The sequence below is a fragment of the Elephantulus edwardii genome, unplaced genomic scaffold, assembly GCF_000299155.1.
Source record: "Elephantulus edwardii isolate Elephantulus edwardi_28Jun2011 unplaced genomic scaffold, EleEdw1.0 scaffold00074, whole genome shotgun sequence".
Taxonomy (NCBI): Eukaryota; Metazoa; Chordata; class Mammalia; order Macroscelidea; family Macroscelididae; genus Elephantulus; species Elephantulus edwardii.
This window is the reverse complement of record NW_006399824.1, coordinates 772,437-783,210: the sequence shown is the minus strand read 5'-3', so window position 1 is coordinate 783,210 and position 10,774 is coordinate 772,437. Positions and strand designations below refer to the sequence as shown.

General features: G+C 42.2%; 1 pseudogene; it reads right to left on the bottom strand.

Moving 5' to 3' along the window:
* Window positions 1-471: 471 nt before the first annotated feature.
* On the bottom strand, window positions 472-10,264 carry LOC102858500 (annotated as a pseudogene).
* Window positions 10,265-10,774: the final 510 nt, after the last annotated feature.

Below are 10,774 nucleotides of genomic sequence, written 5' to 3'. Positions count from 1 at the left end.
GATCCCGATTCCAGGCATGGCAGGTGATTGGCTCGAGCAAAAACTGATGCAGGGACATTCTTCTTAGTGTTCTTGGAGGATAAAAAGCTGGGATCGGGGGCTGTCTGTCCGGGCGGGCGCGGAGCGGAGAATTCGCGGACTCTGGTCAGTCGACGCGAACAGGCTCCGGCGGGCGCGGGCGGAAGCCGTGGGTCGGGAGGGAGCGGCTGACAGGTCCCGGAAGTGGCTGTGGCGCTGGTTCTTGATCATACACGGCTTCTTTTTTCTTTTTTTAATTAAAAAAAAAAAAAAAAACCCACCTTTGTTTATTGGTCAGCCTTGGTAGGAATTTGTTACAAAACTGGGCCTGTGGAACGTGGGGATGCGGGTCCACTGCCAGATGCCAGCACTGGGGCCCGTGTAGCCGGAGCCCTGTGGCGGGGCCAGCCGTATCACACAGAAGGTCCCTCAACGGAAAGAGGTTCCCAGCTCCTACTCCTTGGCGATAGCAAAGGGCTTCTCCACCTCGATCTTGCCACAGTCTGAAATGATCACATCTTTCAGCGGCTTGTCCCAACTGTCTGTCTTGGTGCTCTCCACCTTGCGGACTACATCCATTCCTTCTAGAACTTTGTCAAACACTACGTGCTTGCCATCGAGCCAGGAGGTCTTGACTGTCATGATAAAGAACTGTGAGCCATTGGTGTCCTTGCCTGTGTTGGCCATGCTGACTCAGCCAGGCCCGTAGTGTTTCAGCTTGACGTTTTCATCAGTTCACCATAGATGCTCTTTCCTCCAGTGCCATCTCCTCGAGTGAAATCTCCGCCCTGGATCAGGAAGTCCTTGATCACGCGATGGAATTTGCTGTCCTTATAGCCAAACCCTTTCTTTCCTGTAGCTAAACCTATGAAATTATCCACTGTTTTTGGAACAGTTTTTCCAAGAAGACCAATGACCACTCGACCTACATCTTCATCTCCAATCCATAGGTCAAAGAACACCTTGACAGTGACTTTGGGCCCCTTCTTCTTCTCACCGGCCGTGGAGAGTCCTGGCAACAGCAGGAAGAAGACGGAGCCCGCGATGACGGCAGCTGTGAGGGTGATCTGGCTGCGACATCTGTCACCCCATTGATCACCAGGGTTGATACACTGCTTCTTGAAATTATTGTGTCCACAAGTTCTTTTTTGGTACAGTGATTGAGTGCCTTCCTTTCATCTCCTTTTGATGCTTCCTAGAACATTTAGAATTTTGCCCATGGCGTTCTTCAGTATTGCAACTAGAGGCTTGAATTAGTTTTTCAGTCTTTAAGCTTGAGAAATGCCAAATGAATTCTTCCCTTTTTGTTTTCCAACTTCAGCTCTTTGTACATTCCTTCATGGTACTTTGCTTTGTCTTATTGCACTGTTCTTTGAAATCTTCTATTCATGTCTTTTACTTTGGCAGTTCTTCCCATTGTGTTGGCTTCTTGACATTCTAGTGACATTCATATTGGCCTTCTCTTTCTTCCCTGTCTTAACAATGACATTTTGCTCTCTGCATGGATGGTTTCCTTGACAACATCCTGCCTTCAATCTGTAGTGTTCAGCGTCTCAAACCTGATTTTCAGATGGCTCTTAAGTTCAGATCGGAGAGACTAAAGGTCATATTTTGGTTATTTTTGCCTTATTTTAATTCTATTTACTTCAACTTGAACCTGCACATGAGTACTTGCACCTGGTGTGGTTTTGACTGGTGATATTGAGCTTCTACAATGATTATTTCCACAATTATAGTCCATATGATTCCTGTATAATCCATCAAGTGAGGGCCACTGTATATAGTCACCACTAGTGTGTTGGGTTTTTTACAGGTGTTTGCAATGACTAGTACCAAATTCAATCATGCCTTCTCCAGCCTTATTTCTGTTGTCAAATTTCTTTTATTTCTGACTACCAGTCCCTCTTTGTTTCCAATTTTTACATTCCAATGACCAATCATTATTAACGTATTATGATTACATGTTTGGCCAATTTTCAATTACAGAAGTTGATAGAAATCTTCAATTTCCTCATCTTTAGCTTTTGTTATTGGTGGGTTTATTTGAATACTAGTTAAACTAACAGATCTGCCTTGTATGTGTGTGGATGGTATCCTGTCTCTCAGTGTTGTGTACTTCAGGATAGATTTTGAAATGACCTTTCTGACTATGAATGCCATTCTTCCTCAATTTTTCATTCCTAGCAGAATAGATCATATGATTATCTGATTCAAAGCAGTCTAAGCCAGTCCATCTCAACTCACTGATGCCTAAAATGTCAATCTTTATGTATTCTGTTTCATTTTTTATAATTTCCATTTCCCCCACATTTGTACTTTATACAATCCATGTTCCAAATGCAAATGGATGTTTGCAAATTTTTCACCTTATTTCGACTGACCTCAGTGGCAATCCTAAATTATGTGCTTCGAGTCCATCAGATGCTCCATAGGAGAAGAGTGGGCAATCTCTCCTCATGTAATTTACTGCCTCTAAGGACACTACCTTTAAGGCTATGTCAAGCAGTGTTCTTTTGTTGTTTATAGGGTTTTCAAAGACCTTTTCTTCAGAAGTGGATGGTCAATCCTGCTTTCTAGTCAGTCTTAGATATGGATTTTCTGATGGAACCTGTCCACCATGGGTGATCCTGCTGGTTCCTGAGACACTGGTGGCATAGATTCCAGCATCACAATAACATATGAGTCATCTGAGTACAGCAACAGACTGTCAAGTGCTGAACTCTTAACAGCAAGCTATAAACAAGCAAGCACCTAATAGTAAAGTAAGCAGCAACATGCAAGTCATTTCTCCATACTACAAATAGCACATAAATATTGCACCCCAATAGTAAACTATAAAAACAAGTATCATGGAGGGTGGAAATAGAGGGATGAGACTGGGGGAATAGGTTGTTAATCATAGGGTTGCACAATTCAATGGGTAGGTGGGGTGAAGGAAATGGGAAGGATCTTTTGTGGAAAACAATGTGTTTAAACTTGTAAATAAATCCAAATAATATTAAAAAATTTAAAAAACATACAACAAAAAGATAACAATTAAATTTTGAATTCTGTCTTCATTTGTCTTTGTGGATAGGATGCATTAAATATAAACATTGCACGCTATTGTTATATGCTGTCGAGTCAGAACCAACTCACAGGTGACCCTCCAGTGTGTTTTTCAAAAGCAGTAAATTCATGGGAGAAGATTGTCCAACTTTCCTCTAAGGAGCACTGAGCGGGTTTGAACCTTGTGCCTTTGGGTTGGCAGGACAGCTTTCTACCAATTAGGCCACCTGAGCTCTCTAAACATGATATACAAATGTATAAACATATATACACACTGTAACAGTGTGTGAATGGAGTTCTAGTGCAAACATAAGTGGAATTCATCATAATTTGAATATATAGTAAATATGAGGTTACCTGTATTGTGTATTTTATTATATTTGCAGAGGAAGTCTTTGGAAGAATTTAGGGAATTGTATGAAAGGAACTTACTAAATCTCATTGAGATTAGATCCTGTAGAAGGTAACTGAGGAGGATCTGAAGCATTTATTGCAGGAGGCCAAGGACTGGAGTATTCAATATGAAATGAAGTTTAACATCAATAAAACAAAGATTCTCATTACCAGGCCAATTGACTGCATCATGATTACAATGATTACATTACATGATTACAATCTCACTCTTAACAATTCCATCTTGCTTATATCCACAATCAGTACTCTTGGCACCAGAAGTCAGAAAATCGAAAGAGAAGTTGCATTGGGAAAGTCTGCTGTTAGGAAACTCTCCAGAGTGCTGAACAGCAAAGATGTCAGTCTAGAGATGAAGGTGCAACTGATCTAGGTCATGCTCTTTGCAATTACTTACTATGCATCAAAGAGCTGGACAATGGCTAAGGTTGACAGAATAAGAATTGATGTCTTTGACTTATGGTGCTGGAGAATAGTATTGAACATACTGTAGATTGCCAAGAGAATGAACAGGTCTGTTCTGGAGAGGGTAAAAACAAATTTCTCCTTGGACGCAAGGATTTTGAAGCTCCATCCCACATACTTTGGGTATATTGTCAGGAGGGACTAGTCCTTGGAGAAGGACATCATGCTTGGAAGGGTTGTAGTTCAGAGCAGAAGGAGACCTTAGATGAGATGGATTTACTAGGTGTGTCAGAGATAGTGAGATTGGCTCAAGAGGAGGAGGGATCAGAGCTAGTGTTCATAAGGTTGATATGAGTGGTAGTCAACTCCATGGCACATAACAACTGCAACAGAAGCAAACCAGAATTATGTAACAGCTAGTAGGAATAATTGGCTGTCTGCTAAAGATTCATAAAGGAAAAATATTCGGGACTCTAACAACACAGCTCAAATGCATCAATTATTCTTCTATCATCCTTGTTCATTGTCTAGGTTTCAGATGCATAGCAAGTGATTGAAAAGACCATGGCTTGAATCAGATGTACCTTAGTCTTCAAGCTGACATTATTGCTCCTCAATAATTTGGAAAGGTTCCCAAATGCAGTACATTCCCAATGCAATACATCTTTTAATCTCCTGACTCCTAGTGCCCAGAGTGTTAATTGTGGATGTTAGTAAGATGAAATAGTTGACAACTTCAATCTTTTCTCTATCTAACATGATGGTGTCTATCAGCTCAGTGGTAAAAATCTTTGTTTTCTTCAGATTGAGATGTAATCCACATTGAAGGGTGCATTCCATGATCTTTTGCAGCAAGTGTTTCAAGTACTTCTCATTTTCAGCAAGCAGGGTTGTGTCATTTGCATAACATGGATTATCTATGAGTCCTCTGCCCATCCTGATGCCACATTCCTTTTCATAGAGTCCAGCATCCTGAATACTTTGCTCACTATACAACTTGAATAGGTATGGAGAGAGCAAACAACCCTAATGTACTCCCTTCTTACTTTTAAACCATGTAGTGTTTCCTTGCTCTGTTCTCACAGACTCGTGGTCACAATTAAGTGTTCTGGGATTTCCATTTTTCTCAGGGTTAGCCATAATTTAATTATGATCCACACAGTTAAATGCCTTTGCAGAGTCAATAAAACATTGACATTCTTCTTGCATTCCTTCCCTTCAGCCAGGATCCATCTGACATCAGCAATGATAGCCCTGGTGCCATAGCCTCTTCTAAATCCAGCTTTAACTTCTGGAAATTTCCTATCTATGAACTGTTCTAGCCATTTTTTAAAATTATCTTCATCAGCATTTTGCTTGCATCTGATATAATTGATACTGTTCAATAATTTCCACACTCTATTGGATCACCTTCCCTGAAATGGGAATAAATATGGATCTAGTCTAGTCTGCCAGACAGCTGTCTTCCACATTTCCTGGCTTAGACTGTTGAGTACAAGCAATGTTGCATCAGTTAGTTAAAAAAATGTCAGATGGTATCCCATCGATTCCTGGAGCCTTATACTTTGCCAATACCGTCATTGCAGCTTCAACGTCTTCTTTCATTACCATGAGCTTTTGTTCATATGATACTTTCTGAATATTTTCAGTGTCAGTCAATTTTTTCTGGGACAGTGACTCTGTGTATTACCTCCATCTTACTTTGATGCATTCTGGATTTTTTTTTATACTGAAGTGTAAGTGCTGAACAGAAGGTTTCAAAGGACAGCTCGAGAAGACAAAGTAAAGTATTCTAAGGGAATATGCAGAGTGCTGCAATTGGAGAATAAAAAGGCAAGAACTCACAGGGCATTTATTAAGCTGAGAAAACTGAAGAACAAACTGAAAAAGGCAAATGAGCTCATGAAAAGATGGTCAACATCCTTAGTCGGTTGTCGCTAGGCCCATCAATTTGGTTCCAACACATAGCGGCCCAACACACACCAGGATGAAACCCTTCTCGGTCCCATATGATCCTCATGGTCCTTGCTGCAGTCACTGTGTTAATCCATTTTTTAGGGTCTTGCTCTTCTTTGCTAATCCTCTACTTTTTCAACTATGATATTCTCAGGGGACTGGACACTCTTAATAAAAAGTCTCACTTATTCCTCCTGATACATAAGGCAAAGTCTCATCATTCTTTTTTCTATGGAAGGAACATTCTGACTGGCTTCTTCTAAGACACATTTGTTTATTTTCTCAAAGTCAATAGTATATAAGTCAAGGTATCAGCTCCTCTTCAGTCTTTCTTCTTCATTGTCCTGCTTTTGCTCTTACATGAGGCAATTAAAAATAATGTGGCTTGGTTCAGGCGCACCTTAGTCCTCAAGGTGACAGCTATGCTTTTTAACATTTTAAAGATGATTTCACCTTCCTGAATGCTACTCCCATGGTGTTCACTGTCCATCCTAGTAAAATGAAATTTTGGTAACATCAGTATTTTCTCTATTTATCATGATGCTGTTTATTGGTCCAGTTGTGAGGATTTTTGTTTTCTTTATGTTAGGTTTTTAGAATGATCCTGAAGGCTCTTCATCACTAAGTGCTTCAAGTCTTCTTTGATTTCAGCAAAGAAAATTATGTCAGTGACTTATCTCAAGTTGTAAATGAATCTCCCTCCAATCTGAATGATGTATACTTCTTCCTAAAATACATTCGTCTTCATTAGTCAGTAGGGAAATGCAAACCAAAACCACAATGAGGCACCCACTACGTTGACTACTATGAAAAGGACAGAGAATAGAAAGTGGCAATTTGAAACCCTCATTTATTGCTGATGGGAATGGAAAATGGAGCACCGGCATGCTGGAAAGCAATCTTACAGTCACTTAAACATAAAGCTAAGGATTCCACACCTAGATACGTACCAAAAGGAAATGAAAACACATGCCCACACAAAACCTTGTACACAGTGTTCAAAGTAGCTTTTCTTATCATACCCAAGAATTGGAAACGACCCAAAGGTCCATCAGCTGATGAATGGATAAACAACGTGCTCTATCCATACAATAGAATATTATGTTGAGTGAAAGAAGTTAGACACAATAGGTCACATTTGAATGATTCCATTGATACAAAATGTCCATAGACAAATCATTAAAGACAAAAAGACATCTAGTGTCTGCCTAGGGCTATGACGTGGGAATGGAAGGAAGGAGGTGGCAGATAAATGATACAAGATTTCTTTGTAGAGTAAGGAGAATGTCCTAATATTGTGATGCTGAATCACAACAGTGAAGATTTATGCTTTAAATGAGTGAATTACGTCTTTAATTATCTTTAATAGTTAAATATCTTTTATTATCTTTAATCTTGCATTTCAGTAGGGCTGTTTTGAAAAAGGAAGAAGAAAGAAACTATCTTCCTCTAAAAAAATTTTAAAAATTCATAGACAATCTGGGCACTGAAATGTCTCAAGGGAAGCATGGAACTGAAAACTTGTTCCTGTTGGGTCAGCTTTGACACGTGTTGGCCCCACATGCTACAGAATAGAAATGCCCCATAGGTTTTCTTGTCTGTAATCTGACAATTCCTCTAGGTCATATAGTCCTGGTGTACAAGTTGTCATACAGCAGTCACTTGTGGTTGTTGTGAGGTTGAACACTGTGACACTGATGTGTCAAATGTATTAATGGTTGGTTACCCAATGCAGACAGAGTGGGGTGGAGCTCCTCGATTAAAACAAGCTTGGAAGGAGGAGTGGCATCCACTTCTGTAATAGCTTGCCTCTGGAAGCCCTATGAACCTGGAGAGAGGATGAGAGACACCCAAGCGTTGAGGACTCTCCTTCATAGGGTCGCTATGAGTTGCCTGTGATTCGACGGAATTTAACAACAACAACAACAACCTGCTCTTTGGAGGCAAGGATTCTGAAGCTTCGTCTGACATACTCTGGGCATGTTGCAAGGCAGGACCAGTTCTTGAAGATGGACGTCATGCTTTGGAGGGTGGAGGGACAGCGCAAGACAGGAAGATTCTTGATGTAATGGATTGATTCAGTTACTGGGGTAATGGGGGTAAGTGTGCCAGAGACAATAAGATTGGCTCAGGATAGAGCAGGGTTAGGGATGTTCTACGTAGGGTTACTGTGAGTCACAGGTGACTTGACGGCACATAACAACAACAACAAACAGATCACCAGGCCTTTCTTCTGTGGCATCCCTGCTTAAGTTAGAACCACCATCGAGGTCAGTGGGTTAGTGACTGAGAGCAAATCATTAGTATCACCCCGGAAGAGAAATCAGGGTGCATCCTGGCTCCATGGTTTGCTATGTTAATTGTGAGCTCCTAGGACAATTACCAAGCCGTAGCCTCCTCATCTACAGACTATAAGGACATTTGTACCTTCTGGTAGGACCTTCTGAGGAAGAGAGGAATTGAATTCAGTTTGATGTGGCTAGCCTGAGGCTACCACGCAGCTAGTCAGCACTCCACAGACAGGAAGCAGGAGGATCTACATGGTTACGGTGTGGACATTTTCTTTCCTTTTACTTTAGAGAGTGAAGCAGAGGGTTCTTCAAATGGAAACATAAAATGGAAGGAGTTATTTTGGGGCCTTATGTGCCCGCAGAAGTAATTATTCCCCAAAGCTACCTCCCCTTCATGGGTTTCACAATTTGGTGTTGGAGAAGAGTACTGAATATCCCATGTTGTTGTTGTTGTTCTTGATTGCCATTGATTGAGTTGAGGATGACTCACAGCGACCCTATGAACGAAAGGTCTGAGGCCTTTCTATAACTATCATCATTTACCCAGGGACTGCCAAAAAGAACAAGCAGATATGTCTTGGAAAATGTGCATCCAGAGGCTCCTTGGAGGCAAGGATGGTGAAACTTCATCTCATACACTTGGGGCATGTTGCTAGGAAAGAGTATTCCTTGGAGGGGGGGATTATACTTAAAAAAGTAGAGGTCAGCTAAAGAGAGTAAGACCCTCAATGAGATGGACTGACACAACAATGGGCTCAAGCGTGTCAGAGATGATGAGGATGGCACAGGATAGGACAGGGTTTAGATACATCGTTCATATAAAGTCATAATGAGTTGTACTTGACTCAATGGCTTCTATCAACAGCAGCAACTAGTTGCTAGAACCACGGCCCTCTGCTCCCCCTGGCCCCGACGTTTAACCACCATGGCACCAACACCATAGTCCCCTCGGCCCTGTGCTGGGGGCAAAGTCTGCAGTGGCTGCAGGAACTGTAGTGATGTCAACACTGAAGGGGAGGCAGACCCAGCCCTTGTCACCAGCCTCCACCACCAGCTGCTGACTGACAGCTGCGGGCTGGGGCTTTTGTTTCCTTAGTTTGCCTACAGCCCACAGGTTCTCCCAGCAACACCCTAGCCTGTGCCCAGAAATGCTGATGCTCAACACAGGTGTCCATACTCGTCCACTTGGAGGTCATGTCCAGAGAAGAGGCCCTGATAGAAGCCAGAGGGCCTGGTTCCAGGTTCCAGCTCACCACTGAGCTGTGATCTTGGCCAAGGTACAGCCTCTCTCTGTTGTGGTGTCCCATCACTGATGGAACTGTGAGAAATTGGGATACCCACTGTCCAGGCCTCATGCAGCTCTCAAACACTGCGATAACATGGCACCCCTAAGCACCATGGGCGTGTACCTGGTCTCACTCCCAGCCTGTGATGAGAAGGGGAATCACTGTGGTCCTGTGTGCCATGTTCTGTGTCCTCTGTACTCACTTTTAGAGGTCCTTTGAGTCTAGGAGCCCAATACAAATAAGTTGGTGGGTGCAGCCAGGCCCTGAGGCCACGCAGCCTGGGCTCCAGCCCCAATCTGCCATGATTGAGTAGCCTGAACAAGAGATTGAACCCCTTCATTCCTCAGTTTCTTCAACTGTAAAATGGTGATTATAGTAGCAACTTCCCTATAGGGCTAGACAGGCGACATGGTGGCGTAACATATAATGTATCAGGCTGTCAAATGAAAGATTGGTTGTTCAAATCTACAAGCTGCAGGATGGGAGAAAAATAGGCAGTCTCCTCTTATAAAGATTAAAGCCTTGGAAAATCACTGGAGGGTCACTTATGGGTCAGAACTGTGTTCATGACAAAGGGTAGATAGAGGATTAAGAGCTCTTATAGCACAGTGAATAAAACACCCTGGTACTAAGCAAAAAAGCCAGAGTTTCAAACTCCAGCTGCTCTGAGAGAGAAAGATGTGGCAGTCCACTTCTGTAAAGATTACAGACTTAGAAACTCTACTCTGTTCTCTGTGAGTCAGAATTGACCCAACAGCAAAAGTTCCTTATAAGGTTTTTTTGAGGATGAAATTTGGGGCCTCTGGTAGCTTAGCGGTAAGGAATTACATTGCCAGCTCACAAGTACATGGTTGGAATCCACCAGCTGCTCAGCAGGAGAGAGATGAGCAATCTCTTCCCATGAAATGTATTGCCTCTGAAAGCCTGCTGGAGGGTCAGCTATGGCCTGGTTCCAACTTGACACTACGCAGCAACAAGAATGCATGTAAAATTATTGGAACAGTGTCTGTGGTTAATGTGCAATAAGATTGACCAGTGTAATTTTGGTGGCTTAGTGGCAAAAGCTACCTTATAATCCTGAAAGAACATAGTTCAAGGCCATCAGTTGCTTCATGGGAGAAGGATGGGCAATCTCCTCCCATGTGATTAACTGCCTCTGAAAACCTGCTGGAGGGTCAGCTATGAGTTGGTTCCAACTATGTGGTACACAGTAACAACAGTGTAATTATGTAAGGGACTTGGTGTTCAGAGAGACTAGGAGACTAGGTTAACTTGCTAAAATATACACACAGAGCTAGTAAATGGTAAGGCCTAGATTTCAGCCCAGATCTACCTGGCTCTCATACAGATGTTCTTCCC